This window comes from Xyrauchen texanus, chromosome 24 (genome assembly GCF_025860055.1).
Source record: "Xyrauchen texanus isolate HMW12.3.18 chromosome 24, RBS_HiC_50CHRs, whole genome shotgun sequence".
Lineage (NCBI taxonomy): Eukaryota > Metazoa > Chordata > Actinopteri > Cypriniformes > Catostomidae > Xyrauchen > Xyrauchen texanus.
Window position 1 is genome coordinate 30,982,349 of NC_068299.1, and position 15,494 is coordinate 30,997,842.

Below are 15,494 nucleotides of genomic sequence, written 5' to 3' on the forward strand. Positions count from 1 at the left end.
GGTGTAAATCTAAAAAACAATGTTCATTGGATGTTAAAACAAGTGTTGATTGGATCTTGCTGATTAAGGTTTAATCAAATCTAAATTATCTATTTAATGTTTATTTGAAGCTTTATTTCAAATAAAAAGATTCTGCGGTTATTTGTTATTGATGACATTACACCTTATGAAAGTTAAAAAAGGAGAATTTCATAATCATATAGACAATTTCACGTCTTTTGTGATAGTTATAACAAGTGTTTGATGCCATGATATTTAATAATTCTAGAAACACTGACACAAAAGATAAAGCTAGATTAAATGTGGTAAACAGGTATGAATTACATCTTGTGCATTCTGTATTATATTTTGCATTAGTTTTTGTTGTTGTTGTAGTTTTTTATTATTTTAGGGCATGTTATAAAGTGTTTTTTCTTTCATTATATGCACGATGTATAGTCTTTTTTTTTTGTGTAATTTTGCACATTGAAGAGTGTGTGACTTGAACAAGAATATAACATTTGTACTGTACATCATGTATTTTCTACACAGAACATTTCCCTTTTGACAAAAAACATGTCTTGATCTTTTATTGTCCTTCTTTGTACAGTGTACTCTTCAAGAAGTAATTTAGTAATATCTTGATGAGATTAAAATTTTGTGACAACATTTTTCAGTTGTCATCTCTCCAGATTATGTATTTCACAAGCCATTTAAAATTTTCTTCATGTTTTTATTTTATTTTTATTTATTTATGTTTAATTTTTTTGGAAGATCTTTTTGTAAAAGACTATTTGATCAAATATTTGTTTGCATAAATTGCAGTCCATATTGTACATTTATGAAATTTTATGAGGAGTACACTTTCAATACAGCTATCCAGCTACTGTAGGAACATTAACCAAACTTGGCAGTTGTTGCCTCTGATGCCAGTTTATGTTTGGATCAATCTGGTCTCAAACCACCCACTGCCTGTGTGAGCATTGCTCTCTGTTGTGAACATTTCACCTGCTAACTAACACAATTATTCTACAACAATAAGTGTATGTCCTACTGAGAAAACATATAGTATTGGAGTTTGTGTCATATCTTTACAGTTGTTGATGATGTTGTTATATAGTTCCCTTTCTTTCACTCACTCTGTAGTGACACAAGGGTCTTTCTTGGGAGCCTCGCGTACCTCTGAACTTGAGAAAAGGCCAATGTGAAATTGGCAGGCAGAATTTGCATGTCCCGCCCCCGGACATACGGGTATAAATGGAAGCGGGCGGAGCCGAGCGGTTGTGTGATCAGCGAGCTGTGTTCACGACTGCTTCATCCACCTCTGCAAGAGAGCTTCTGTTGGATTTGACGGCGCATTCCAGCGGCTTTTCTCCAGAGTGATTTCTCTGAAAGAGTTTATTTTCCTAAAGAGTTTATTCTAAAAGAGCAACATACACTATCGAGCATTGAATGTCCTTTTTAGGATGCGTCTTTATAAAGATGCCCTTCCGCCGCTGTGTATTTCCTGGATGTGGCAGATATCTCTCCAGATCCGACGGTCACAGACGCTGCCTCGTATGCCTGGGTTGCGAACACAGTGAGATGGCGTTTGTGAATTGTTCATGTTTTTACTGTGAGAACATGACCATGGAAATGTTGCGGTCGTGGCTTTCATTCTTAAAGACGAACGCCACTCCAGCCGCCCCCCGCATCGTTTCTTTTTCCCATGGGTTTGAGGATGACCCGGCTGGCGATAGAGGCGATTTGGGGATGGCAGCGGGCACGGTTTCGCCAGGCACAGCCCCACGAACCACCCGCCCCTCGGCACGCTCGTTTGCTTCCGTCCTCACTTGGGACACCCCCCCCACACATTTCTTCCCGGGATGTGCATTTTCCTCCCGACGCATTATTACCTGCACCCTCCCGCCACGAGGCCCCACCCGGTACGTCCAAAATGACCATCCTGTTAGTGCCCCTCGCACGGAGCTTAGACGCATGGCTTGCGCTGCCCAGCCCATCACGTTGGCTGTCCAGGACCGTCCGACTCAGCTACGCGATTCAGTTCGCAAGGCTCCCGCCTCATTTCAGCGGTATTCGCTCCACGTCAATGCGCAGCGAAAATGCCAGCCCCTTACGAGCAGAAATTGCTACTCTGCTACTCAAGGATGCGATAGAGCCTGTCCCTCCAGCCGAGATAAAGAAGGGTTTCTACAGCCCTTACTTCATCATACCCAAAAAAGGTGGTGGGTTGCGGCCAATATTGGACTTGCGAGTTCTCAACCAGACTTTACACAGTCTCCCGTTCAAAATGCTCATGCAGAAGCAAATCTTAAGCTGCATTCGGCATCAAGATTGGTTTGCGGCAGTAGACCTGAAGGACATGTACTTTCACGTTTCCATTCTGCCTTGACACCGACTCTTCCTGCGGTTCGCATTCAACGGCCAGGCGTATCAGTACAAGGCCCTCCCCTTCGGCCTGTCAGATGGGCATGGTGCCACGGCATATACCGTGTGTTAATCACCCCTTCCTGCAATCAGACTTTCAACCCTTGGACAGACCTCTGTTTTCTGCCGACAGGATTCCCCCTACAGCAGTTGTCCAGACATGTCGTGGTCACCACAGACACCTCTCAGCTGGGTTGGGGCGCCATGTGCAACAGGCACGTAGCCACTGGCTCCTGGACTGGCCCCCTCCTGCGTTGGCACATCAACTATTGCTTTAAACTCCATGCGAGAAACATAGAAAGAGAAAAGGCCCCGGCTGCCGGGCTTACTCCCATGCTAGTCATGTCACCTGTTCCCGTGCAGGTACTGAGAACTTAGGAGCGGTATATGACACCTTTTATTGGGGGTGATGGGGAGGGTTATGTGCGGCCGACACAGCTGCTTCTAGCACGCAACAGCCTGCTTGCACCTGTCTCAGCAGTTCACGTAACACGGTTTAGTGCATGGCATATTTAAATGTGACCCCCTGTGTCACTACAATCGACACAACGTCGAGTGAGTGACAGAAGGGGAACGTCATGGTTACTGTTGTAACCTCCGTTCCCTGACGGAGGGAATGAGACGTTGTGTCCCCCTTGCCATGACACTATTCCTACCACTGTAACGCAACGTACCTTATTCTCGGCTCCTCAGTGCAAAAACCTGACTAAACAGACACATGCCCACTTCCCTTTATACCCGTATGTCCGGGGGCGGGACATGCAAATTCTGTTTGCCAATTTCACATTGGCATTTTCTCTAGTTCAGAGGTACGTGAGGCTCCCAAGGAAGACCCCCTTGTGTCACTACAATCGACACAACATCTCGTTCCCTCCATCAGGGAATGGAGGTTACAACAGTAACCATGACGTTAGACAGTTTTACGTAAATGTTTAAGAGGGCATTTATTTTTGTGCTTTTACAGGAGGTGCAAGTGTAAGAAGAATTGTAACTACTTGCATGTCTAACTAACACGTTTTAGTCTTTCTGAGAGACACTTGTCTTTTTTTTTCTTTTTGGTTTAAAATCATGCATTAAATTAAGATGTTAAAGTTTATTATTGATGATTCAATTGATGCCTCTGGAGTTTTATTAATGTATTTTTTTGTACTGGCACAGTGTTTTATTTTATTTCTTTTTTAGAGTATAATAAGCTATTTGTTTATTTTGGGGATAAAAAAAAAGGACATTAGAACTGTGTCAGTCACTGAAATAAAGAAATGGAATAATTGAAAATGTACTGACTCTACTGGTGTCTTTAGCAGAAACTCTGTTGCCAACTATAGTAAATTGCTGGTTTTAAATAATTAAACAAACAAATGTACATAAACACAAAACAAACAACAAAAATACATTTAAAAAATGCTTGTAGGCCATTGAGAATATTGATGCAAAAACTAAATCTATAATGTTCCTCGAACAAGATTTTCCATTATGTCTTTTAAGCTGACTAATACCTGTATGTCCTTTGGCAGCACTATAATAGTTTTCATAAATAACGTTAATAAATATTATTACATTGAATAATGCTTAACAGCAGGGACATGCACAGACTTTTGGGGGGCAGGGGCTCAAGTGGGAAAAAAGGGCACTTCTCATAATTTATAAAAATAAAAATCAATTGTATGCAAATTAGTGCATTTTAATTAGTTAACGCTTAGTTTGCATATCAATGTGGCGATTGTGATGATGTTATTAGACACAAATATGACTGTATTCACATGTAGTGTCTCCATTAAGTAGAGTACATTAACCTGTATGGCCATGATATATTGCCTTAGCTAAACTTTAGCTAACTTATTACGTTAGCTAGTAGCTCAAGAGTCATGCATGTTAGCACAAGTTAACTATATTTGGATTTTGGCTAATTAGCTGTAAAGTTGAGGCAACTGGTAGCTTAGTCTTTTGTTCATCACCACTCACCTCCACACAAGCCAAGAAAAACACAACTGGGATAGGGGCTGGGAGGGGCTGCTGCCTCTTTTACAGGGAAGCTGTGCGCAAACAGGAATATATAGATTCATTTATTAAAAAAAAAAAAGCATATGTGCAAACAGCAATATATAGTCCTGGGAGGCTCGAGAGGCAAAGCCGCCCTGGGAGGCTCCAGAGGCGGAAGAAAACACTTTCTTTATCCTAGCTAAAGGAGAGGTAAGTATTACTAAGCCAAAATAATTTTTTCCAGAGAGTTTTTATTGCTCCTATGTTACTTACTTGTACCTAAGTTTAGTATAGGATTGTGAACAGTAGTTATGCCGTAATGCAGTCTTGCTTTGAAAACACATGGCATGCATTTGAAAGGTCAGGCTGCATACACTTATGGCTATGTTCAGACTGTCAATCCAGATCTGAATTTTGTATCAGATTGGAATCCAATCATATTTAGCAAGTCTGAACTGCAAAAAATCATATTAACATTTTTACAAATCCATTTCAAGCTACATTTGTATATGGTTTTTGGACATCTGTTTTAGTATAACTCTCATCAGATCTCAAGTGACTTTTACCATGTGTAATTGCTACATAAAGACACGTTATATGTCACACATTGTTGCAGGAAACATGCTGGCAGTGGTGGCTGAAATAGGCTGTGTGGTGGTGGGGTGTTGGTCTACATGAGAATATTGTTAGTGGAATCTGTCAGTGCGCATTCTGAAGTTCGACAACCACACCGTTTCATCAAAGATGAGAACCACCAGGGGCCTGGGTAGCTCAGCGAGTATTGACGCTGACTACTATCCCTGGAGTGAGTTTGAATCCAGGGCGTGCTGAGTGACTCCAGCCAGGTCTCCTAAGCAACCAAATTGGCCAGGTTGCTAGGGAGGGTAGAGTCACATGGGGTAACCTCCTTGTGGTCGCGATTAGGGGTTCTCACTCTCAATGGGGTGCATGGATTGCAGAGAGTAGCATGAGCCTCCCATGCTGTGAATCTCTGTGGTGTCATGCACAATGAGCCACGTGGTAAAATGCATGGATTGGCAGTCTCAGAAGCGGAGGCAACTGATACCTGTCCTCTACTACCAGATGGAGGTAAGTAACTGTGCCACCACGAGGACCAACTAAGTAGTGGGAATTGGGCATTCCAAATTGGGAGAAAAGGGGATAAAATAATATATATATATATATATATTAATCACATTGCATTTGTAGTGTAACACTAATGTGTCCTGATTCATCCTGGACAACAGTGAAAGACTGATTACACACCTAACACTAAATCATAGTGCTAAAACAAGGTTGCACTAGCGACTGATGCTAGAGGCTGTAGCCTTTAACCTCCTTGTTAGAGCACCCGCGTCCCACGCTGGAGAAGTCGGTTCAAGTCCCGTTCGGAGCGGGGCAACCAGGACAGGCTACAATGGTGCAGTGACCCGGATGGGAGTGAGGTTTAGGGGGGTGAATGTAATGGGAGCCAGCTGGTAGATAGCTGTGCAGTGTGTTAACCTCACTCTCCTGACCTCAAGAGGTGCACTAGCGACTGACGCTAGAGGCTATAGCCTTTAGCCTCCTTGTTAGAGCACCCGCCTCCCACGCCAGAGACGTCGGTTCGAGTCCCGTTCGGAGCGGGGGGACCAGGACCGGCTACATTAACATTAAACTGAAAAAGGCTGTGATTTAATTAAATTAATTAAATTAAATGTGCTTCAGAGTGAACGGGTGGCGCGCTGTTCTGTACACGCGCAAGGCTTGTGATGTTTTCAGTGTGCGTCTCCTCTGTTTCACTGCGTGTATGAGCCAGGAGCCATTACACGACAGTGTAAAGTGAAACTAGAGTAGCTTTGTGTTCATTATCAAAGATTATACTTGTTTGTTTATATTTTTGCAGGAGTTTGGTTCGAGCCTCTGCTGACAGCGTTCATCGGAGCACTTCATACACTCTTCCGGACAGGAGCTGGTTGACCTATGCAGTGCAGCTCAGTGAAGCTCAGACTCAGAGTTCAGCTGAATGAAACACAAACGTGCTGTTGCTGTTCATGCAGGGCCGGCGCTACCTATAGGCGAACTAGGCTGTTGCCTAGGGCCTCGGCCTTGGAGGCGGGGTCTCCAAAACATACGCATGCTTATCCACCAATCAAGAGCAGCAAAATACTATGCTGTTTGTCCATTGGATATAACAATTGTCATTCACCTGTAGTTAAACCAATTAATATCATCGTTTACATGCGAGTCACTCCCAACCTCTGAATTTATGAATGAAGAGATTGTAGATGAATAAATTTATCTGATGGCGCCGAAACGAACTCATACTTCAGGGGCGGCTAAGCAGGCACGCAAAGAAAACGCCAGCTCGTGATTCAGGTATCATCTATTTTTGAGTGATTGTAATTCTGATTCTAACGATCAGCGTCATTTTGAGATAGATCATTTGACGGTTATTTCCAGTTCAAAAGAGCGCGAGCGCCGTTGATGGACTGAATTCGCTTCTGACACTTTGAATCCGAGCGTATGTAGCTACAATTCAGACTTTTGTTAGAAAAAAGAAATACGTTCTAAATGAACTGTCCGAAAGAGTCTGATTCGCGGAAATGAATCGGACTTCCAGTTGGAGAGATAGAGTGGCGAATTCATGATTAACTGTTGAACTGAATCTTACAAAGGAGTCGATTCTCCTCGATGGAATCGATTACAACCTGTGGAATAGAATCTTGATTCCTAACGCAAGGAATCAATTCTTTTAGAATCGATTTCCAGCCCTAGTCAGGAGCTGACTCGCAAAATACTACAGAAAAAGTAAAGTTTGTCAGTCAAAGAGCAAACGCACTATACTAAAGCATTGTTTATTATGTTTTAATACAGTCTGTACATCTTCTAAAACGCAGATGTTTAGCCTACATTAACTGCTCTAGTCTATCATAATAGACGCATATAGACCATAATAGATTTCATGTTTTTCGTTTCCCAATCATAAATACTGTTGCAATATTTATTGAAAATAAGTATGCAATCTTAAGCATATGAATAAGCATACAATTACAGTTGACGAAATTAACTTGTCTTTTCACTTCCACTAGCAGCTGATTTGTGTATCATAAGGTATTTCTCTACAATACATACCTAATATGACTATATTTAGTCTATCAAAAACAAAACTGTTCATTATCCCAAATAGTGGGTTAGTGTGTTACCATAAATAAATTACTGAACAAATTACTGCAAAAAACTTCCTGACTGCTTAAAAAAAAAAAGATGACTTTTCAGATGATTTTTTTGTTTGTTTACCTTAATTAAAGTTACATTAATATGCACATTTAAGTAAAAATATAAAAATACTGATAACAGGTTTTGTATAAATAAAATGGTTAGGAATCATATTTGTTTTCAAGTCTTTTTATTAAATTATGTTTTATTAACAAAGTTCGGAGGAGCACATTCAGATAATCAACGAGATAAGAGGTATACTGAGACAACGAGATATACTGCAGACTTACCTCTGTTCATTGACAGTTTATCAGCATCCCTCTACCGCCCCCATCTCCTCACTTTGATTTTTAATAATCTCTTATTGGATGTAAACAACACAATCCAAAATACAATGCAATCCAATTTAATACTGTGTAAATCTGGCCAAAATTCAGAGCCTGGGGCCCTCCCCTGCATGCCAAATACGCATAATCTTTACTCTATTTAATTTGATGTAAGTGTGAACTCGTGAATTCTGAAAGGTGGAGGGGAGGAGGGCATGGCGGGGGGCCTCCAACATACATTTTGCCTAGGGTCTCCAAATGTGTAGAACCGGCCCTGTGTTCATGGCATTTAAAAAGTATATTCGCTGGAGTTATACTAGACAAATTGAAAAGTGGATTACAAAAACTATTAAAATTCAAAATAATAATAACTGTAATGACTGACACAGCTTTCACTTTCTTTAGTCTTTGTGAGTGGAGGGGAAAATCAAAAAATTATTGAAAAAGTCAACAGAACACAATAAGAAGTGTTGAAGGATAGTTTTGTCTTCATACACCTAAAGCTATGCTTTCATTCTGAAACCAATTTGAAGTTTGTTCAGCAGGATACTAATCATAAAATATTAATATGAAATGCAACAGAGGTGTTTTTGTTGCATTTATATTGACAAATTATTTTTCTTAGTTGTGAAGGTTAAAATAAGCTTAAAATATTGATGTTGATTTTATGGTTACAATTTTAATTCAGATTCATGAATAGATTCATTCTGACTCGGCCTGTTATGGACTCGATCTTGAGTCAGACTCGGCCCCTTTTGGACTCTGACTCGACTCGGACTCAAATTGTTTGGACTCGACTAAGGTGTACTCGAACCCAACCCTAAAATTTGCTTAAAATCCAATATTTGGGCATTAAAATGTGATTTGAATTAATATGTCCAATATATCAAATAACTGCGATCAGACGGTTATTTAAGAATCGCGACAGGTCCAGTGATGCATTTCACACATTTGTGCAATTATAAACATGTGTAAACACTACACATACAGATCTACAAACATGAAACAGTATCACAGAAATGGTAGAGAGACAGTGTTTCTCCAGATTTGTAAAGAGGAACACTGTAAACTGTCAAAAACATACTGACACTGTTGTGCACTTTCAGTGTTCTGTCAAACTAAAAGCTAAATAAATATGACAAATATGTCACGACCTTGGTCTAACAACCCCCTCCTTTTTGTTGTCTGTCAATGTGTTTGTTTCTGTCTTGTGTTTGAGTGCATGGCTCTGTTGTGTTTTCTGTCTGCCATGTGCTCACCTTACCCTGTGTCAGGATATACACTAGGACAACAAGGTTAGAAGGATTCAGAATAACTTTTAATTCAGCTTTCGTAGGACAGTAGGGAAGTTCAGATGCATAAACGGGCGCTGTGAGTATAATACTGATGAATGACCGTCTTTACTCTTGCAGATAACGGCAGGCTTGAATGTGGTATGAAACACCATCCAAAGGACGCTGAGCATGAACACCAGGGAGATGGTGGAGTCTCTGGACGAGGGAAACAGGTAAGTAACACAAGGGTGTACTGAGGAAACAGACTGGAACAGTTCAGGAACAATAGTCTGAAATGCACAGAGAGCAGGTTAGTGGGTCTTTCCTTGTTTAAGGTTCGACAGAGACTGGGGGTGAGGTGTGCTCTTTAGTAGTGCTGGTGATTGCTGGATTGCTGGATTGATGACAGGTGCAGGTGATTAGTATTCGGGTGAGTGTGATCTTTGTGTTGTGGATGTGAGTGAGCCTGATTGACTCCTGACACCCTGCCTGCTTGTTTCCTCTTGCCACACCTCCTCGTTTAGTCTTCATCATGTTGAATATCTGCACCTGTCCCTCAAGTATCTTGCTTTATATATTGTGCCCTTTTTCCTCTTTCGTTTGTTAAATAGTTGTATTTGTCAGTTTGTCTGTTCTTGTTCCAATCTTGTTCCTGTTCTGTCCTCATTATTTTTTTTATTCTGGTTTATGTTTAGTTTGTTTTCTCGAGAGTTTTGTGTTTGCCTGTTTGTTTTCTGTTGTTTAATAAAATATATTTATTTTCACTCATTCCTGCATTTGGGTCCTTCCTCCTGCTAGCACTCCTAACAGAAAGATTTGGACACATATGGACCCAGCAGGAATTTTTTTTTTTTCTCTGACTCTCCGGTTTGCCAAAGAGCTGCCAAAGCCAAAAAGCTTTCAGGGGAACCAGTCAGTGATGGAGTATTCACTGGAATTTCTAGCGTTGGCCTCGGGTTTGGGCTTCAACCAGGAATGCCTCATTGATCTCTTTGTGGAAGGCCTAGTTGAGCCCATTGAGTCCATGGCTACCCACCAAGGGGCGGTGATTATTACTGCTGATGACCGCCAGGAGGACCATCATTCCCCGTGCAGTGCATCCCCATCCGGAGGAGGAGGAGGAGAAGGAAGCAAAAATAAGGCGCATAAGCCCCAGTCACAGCCAGCGTTCTTGTCCACGGAGGCCATTCCCCAGTCACGGCCAGCATACTCGCCAACAGAGGCCATTCTCCAGTCATGGCCAGCGTTCTCGTCCATGGAGGCCATTCTCCAGTCAATGCCAGTGTTCCTGGCCATGGAGGCTGTTCCCCAGTCACTGCCAGCGCTCACCATCACGAAGGCCATTTCCCAGTTGCTGCTAACACTCCCGACCACGGTGGTAGCCACAGAGCCTCTCCAGTTCCCCATGGTCATGCACGAGCCTGTCCTGATCCCTGTTGCCGTGGACAAGCCTGTCCTGTTCCCTGTTGCCGTGGACAAACCTGTCCTGTTCCCTGTGGCCATGGACGAGCCTGTCCTGTTCCCTGTGGCCATCAACAAGTCCATCCAGTACCCTGAGGCTGTCGACGAGCCTTTCCAGTTCAGTCCAGCGAGTGCCACTCACTCAGTCCTGTCCCCAATAGTCATTGACCAGTCTGGTCCAGTCTTGTCCCCAATGACTACTGACCAGCCTGTCCAATCCTCTGTGGCCTCCACTGACTTCACCAGCTACTCTAAGGACTTTGCCTTGGTTCCCCTCCGGTTTGGCCCCAGCCTCCCTGTACATCCAAGTTTCTTGGTTTTGTTTGTCAGTTCATCTGTTTCTGTTCCAGTCTTGTTTTTGTGCCCGGTCGGTCCTTTTTTATTTGTATTCTGTTTAGTTTTTTTTCTCTCCCCCATGAGAGTTTTTTTTGTTTACCTGTTTATTTTCTGTTCTTTAATAAAATATATACATTTTCACTCATTCCTGCATTTGGGTTCTCCTTTCTCCTAGCACACCTGACAAAATATATTAATGAAGTTAACAAGTTAACTAAAGTTCGGGAGCGGACCACGCCTCAACCAATCAGCTTCTGCCCGTCAACGCACTTATACTGAACCAACCTCCTCAGCTCCGTTTGTCTCAATGGATCCCGAGCTTCAGATCAACCTTTCCGAATCAGACGAAGATTTATTTCGAACAAATGATCCTTCACCCAGGAAATCGTCTCAACAGTCCTCACACAGCCAAATTCCACACCGGCTGCGCTCCGCTGTTCTTATTCCTCAAACCCGCGGGCATTCCCATCCAAGCTCACTGTCGGAGATTTCTCCAACCCCGACTAGATCACAGGACCGCTCTTCCCCGCTCTCGAGAGCTACTATCAGAGATCGCCACAGGCACGGTCACGATCGATCTCCTCGTGAACAGCATCTCTCTCATTCATTCACTCGCGTTCGTGTTCACGGCACGTCTCCAAGACCAAAGAACAGCATTAAGGATTGGACCATGGCCCGCCTTCAGCGAGCTCTTAAGGATAAAGGCATCCGCTTCAGCCGCTCCGACAATAAATCAAGATTATTTCAACTTTACACAGCATCCAACAACACATCAGCAACTACAAACCCCAAGCCCTCAACACATCCGGCATTCTCACGCGATCCTCCCACCGTCACTCGTGACGTCACCACGCTTCCTCCACAGCGGCCTCAGCCAGCAGCATCCGCGCCACCTAGTGGAGTCCAAGCGCAAATTCCAGCATTATCTGCTCCTTCTACCTCAGATCTGTCCCAGATCATTACATCCTTCTTTTCATCCCTATGCTCACAAACAGCTTCAAATCCTCACGCACTTACATCCTTTCATCCCACCATCCATTCCTCTACCCTTCCTTCAGCCGTTAATAGCAGCACGGCTCCCGTCATTCCTAGTTCCTCTCCATCAACCAACCCAAATCAAGTTTCCTTTGCAGTATACCCAGGAAATCTACCTCTCAATGGACCTTTTCAACCTCATCCTATTTCTTCTTTCTTTTCAACTAATCCACCCCTTTTCCCCTCCCTCACCTATCCTAACTCCACCCCTTCCCAATACCCTCACATCCTGCCAATAAACAGTAGCCCGTATACCCTCGCTACAGCAGCACCACCTCCTCGCCCAGCTTCATCAATTCATCGACCCTCCCCCGTTTCTTCATCCTTACGCTTACAAATCCTATCAGGTAACTACACCAACCTAGCCCAACTTCTTCAGCCATCCCTCTCAAATATCAGCCATCCCCGAGAGCTGCAAACCAGTTTAGGCTTAATGCAGCTCAGCCACACAATAAATTCCCGCTCTAAAGACCTCACCCCTACCGAACTTGCTTTAGCTTTTTCGATTTACCGCGACATAATTTGCTCCGTCTATCCAGATCGAAGGACCGAGCTAGACGACTACCTATCAGTCATACTAGACATGGCTGTACGTTTTGGAGGGACAGGCTTCTACAACTACCACGTTCTTTTCGACACTCAAGCAGCAGGTCGGTTACAGCAGTTTGACCAAGGAACATACTGGGGTACCCTCGACGCTGAACTCTACTGCCGTATTTTCGCAGCCCGCACTTCACTCTCCTGCGAGCTATGCGGAGCACCATCACATCCAGCCTCAGCGTGCACTGTCATCACACCCTTCCACTCTCAACCCTCCTCTGCATGCAAAAACTCGGTACTCAACCGACTATCTACAGCAGCCCCACCTCCTCCCATTATTCTAAAACCCCTCGATATACACCCCACAGCTCACGTTCCCTTACCCAAAAGCATCGACAAAAGAGTACGACCAATCCTCTATCAAGGAGGCAGAATGGTATGTAACAACTTCAACCACCTCGGCTGCTCCCTTTCCAACTGCAGACACCTGCTCCTTCTGCGGCAGCGCCCACGCAAGGAACTCTTGCCCCCACAACCCAACCGCTCTACCAGACTGACTACTTAAGTATCTCAGTACACCAGTTAAGGTAAAAGCCCTAGACACCGCTTTACTAGATCACCCCGATAGAGAGTTCGTCGACTTTCTTACCAATGGGTTCAAAAACGGTTTCCATCCAGGTATAGAAATAAATCCAGAAAATGTTTGTTCCCCACATAACCTGCAGTCCGCACTCTCTGAGCCAGACACCATTGACACACTAATAGCCAAAGAAGTCCAGCAAGGTTTCATGATAGGCCCATTCAAAGAGCCTCTATTTTCTCCATTCCGCGTTAGCCCCATTGGCATCACCACTAGGAAATACTCCGGAAAAAAGAGATGAATCATCGATCTCTCTTCCCCCCACGGCACTAGCGTTCCTAGTATTAATAGCATCATTCCAGCCCCCGACATCTCTATGCATTATGCAACCATCGACCACGCCATCACTCTCATCCGCAAGGCAGGCCACGGAGCATGGCTCTCTAAAGCAGACATCACCAACGCTTTCAAAGTCATGCCAATTCACCCAGATTTCTGGCGTTACTTTGGAATATTCTGGAAAGGAGCCTATTATTTCGCAGTGCGCCTTGCCTTCGGCTGTAGAAGCAGCCCCAAGATCTTTGACTCCCTCTCAGAGGCCTTATGCTGGATCCCCATCAATAACTACAAGCTTCCCTATGTCCTCCATCTTCTCGACGACTTCCTCATCATCACACCCCCATCAGCACCTCCCCACTCAGGGCTTTCCACCCTCATCAAAGTCTTTTCCGAACTTGGTGTTCCCCTGTCAAAAGAGAAAACCTCAGGGCCACACACTTCTATCACGTTTGTAGGTATCACTTTAGACTCCGTCACCTTCCAAGCATCTCTGCCTCCCACGAAAATACATCGCATATCACTGCTCCTATCAAATTACCTTCTAGCAGTCAGGTGCACAAAGCAACAACTGTTAGCACTCCTTGGTCACCTTAACTACGCCATCAGAATAATTCCCCAAGGAAAATGTTTCCTTTCCAATCTCCTAACAAAAGCAGAAACAATCCCCTCTCTCCATGACAAAGTCACTCTGGACGAAGCTTGTAAAATGGAAATGCACCTCTGGCAAAAGTTCCTATCTTCATGGAACGGCATATCCTTCTTCTATAACTACTACATCACTCAACTAGAAGACATTCAGCTGTACACAGACGCAGTGCCTTCCACCTGCTTTGGGGGATACTACAGCGGTCGTTGGTTCGCTTCCGAATGGCCGCCCAAGTTTAGATGCTTCGTCCAACAATCAGATGTTCCCCCTTCATCCGCACTCTGTGAAATGTATCCCGTTATCATAGCAGCCATCCTTTGGGGGCACGAATGGTCCAGACACTCCATACTCATTCACTCTGATAACTCTGCAGTAGTCGAAATCATAAATAAAGGCCGATCTCGTTCTCAAGCCATCATGCCATTTGTTTGCAGACTAACACTAATATCCGCCCAACACCAGTTTCTCATTCGAGCAGCTCATGTTCCTGGCTACCACAATACCATTGCTGACTTTTTGTCTCGTTTTTCCTTCCAGAAGTTCAGAACCTTGGCTCCAGAATCAGATATCCATCCCACGCCAGTTCCACCATTTTCAGCCTCCATCTTCAACTAAATCCACAATTGGAAGATCTTTCAAACGCTTCACGGGGAGCGATCCTCGACGGCCTCACTCAGAGTACCCTCTCCGCTTACCTGACTGGTTGGAACTGTTTCAAGGCATACCACTCCTTTTACGGACTCCCTTTTACCCTGACAGAGGTTTGGTCCATTTGCAACTTTGTCACTCATGCCCATTCCATTCAAAAAATCCGTGCATCCTCTATTCAAACCTACCTATCCGGAATCAACTTTATCCACAAACTCACTACCGGCAACCCATGCCGCTCCATTTCTCATTCTCACGTGTCGATGCTCATCAAAGGTCTACGGAAACGCGAACCAGTCCCCCTCACTAAATGCTTGCCGTTAACTTCCGACCTTCTTAGCCAATGCAGAAAAGTAAAACCGACCAACTAGGAGAGTCATTCCCCATCTACATTTTTCACCTCAACTCCTTCCTCAGTCCATACGAGCCACTTTCCAAATACATTTTTCCAGATATGCTAACCATTCATTACCTCAAGAACCACTCTTTCTCGCAGAGAACAAAAAAATGGCTACAAGATTCTGGTTTAACAAACACTTTCAAAATATCCTCAGCATCTCCGGAATATCTCCTGAACACTACTCCATCCATTCCTTCCGGATTGGAGCAGCCACCACGGCCGCCAGCACAGGTATCTCGGACAAAACGATAAGAGTTCTAGGTCGCTGGTCATCCAAAGCTTATCGCTCATACATCCGCAATAATCTCAATGATCTCCATCAAGC

General features: G+C 43.8%; 1 pseudogene; it reads left to right on the plus strand.

Moving 5' to 3' along the window:
* Positions 1–13,344: 13,344 nt before the first annotated feature.
* Positions 13,345–14,736, plus strand: LOC127617755 (uncharacterized; annotated as a pseudogene).
* Positions 14,737–15,494: the final 758 nt, after the last annotated feature.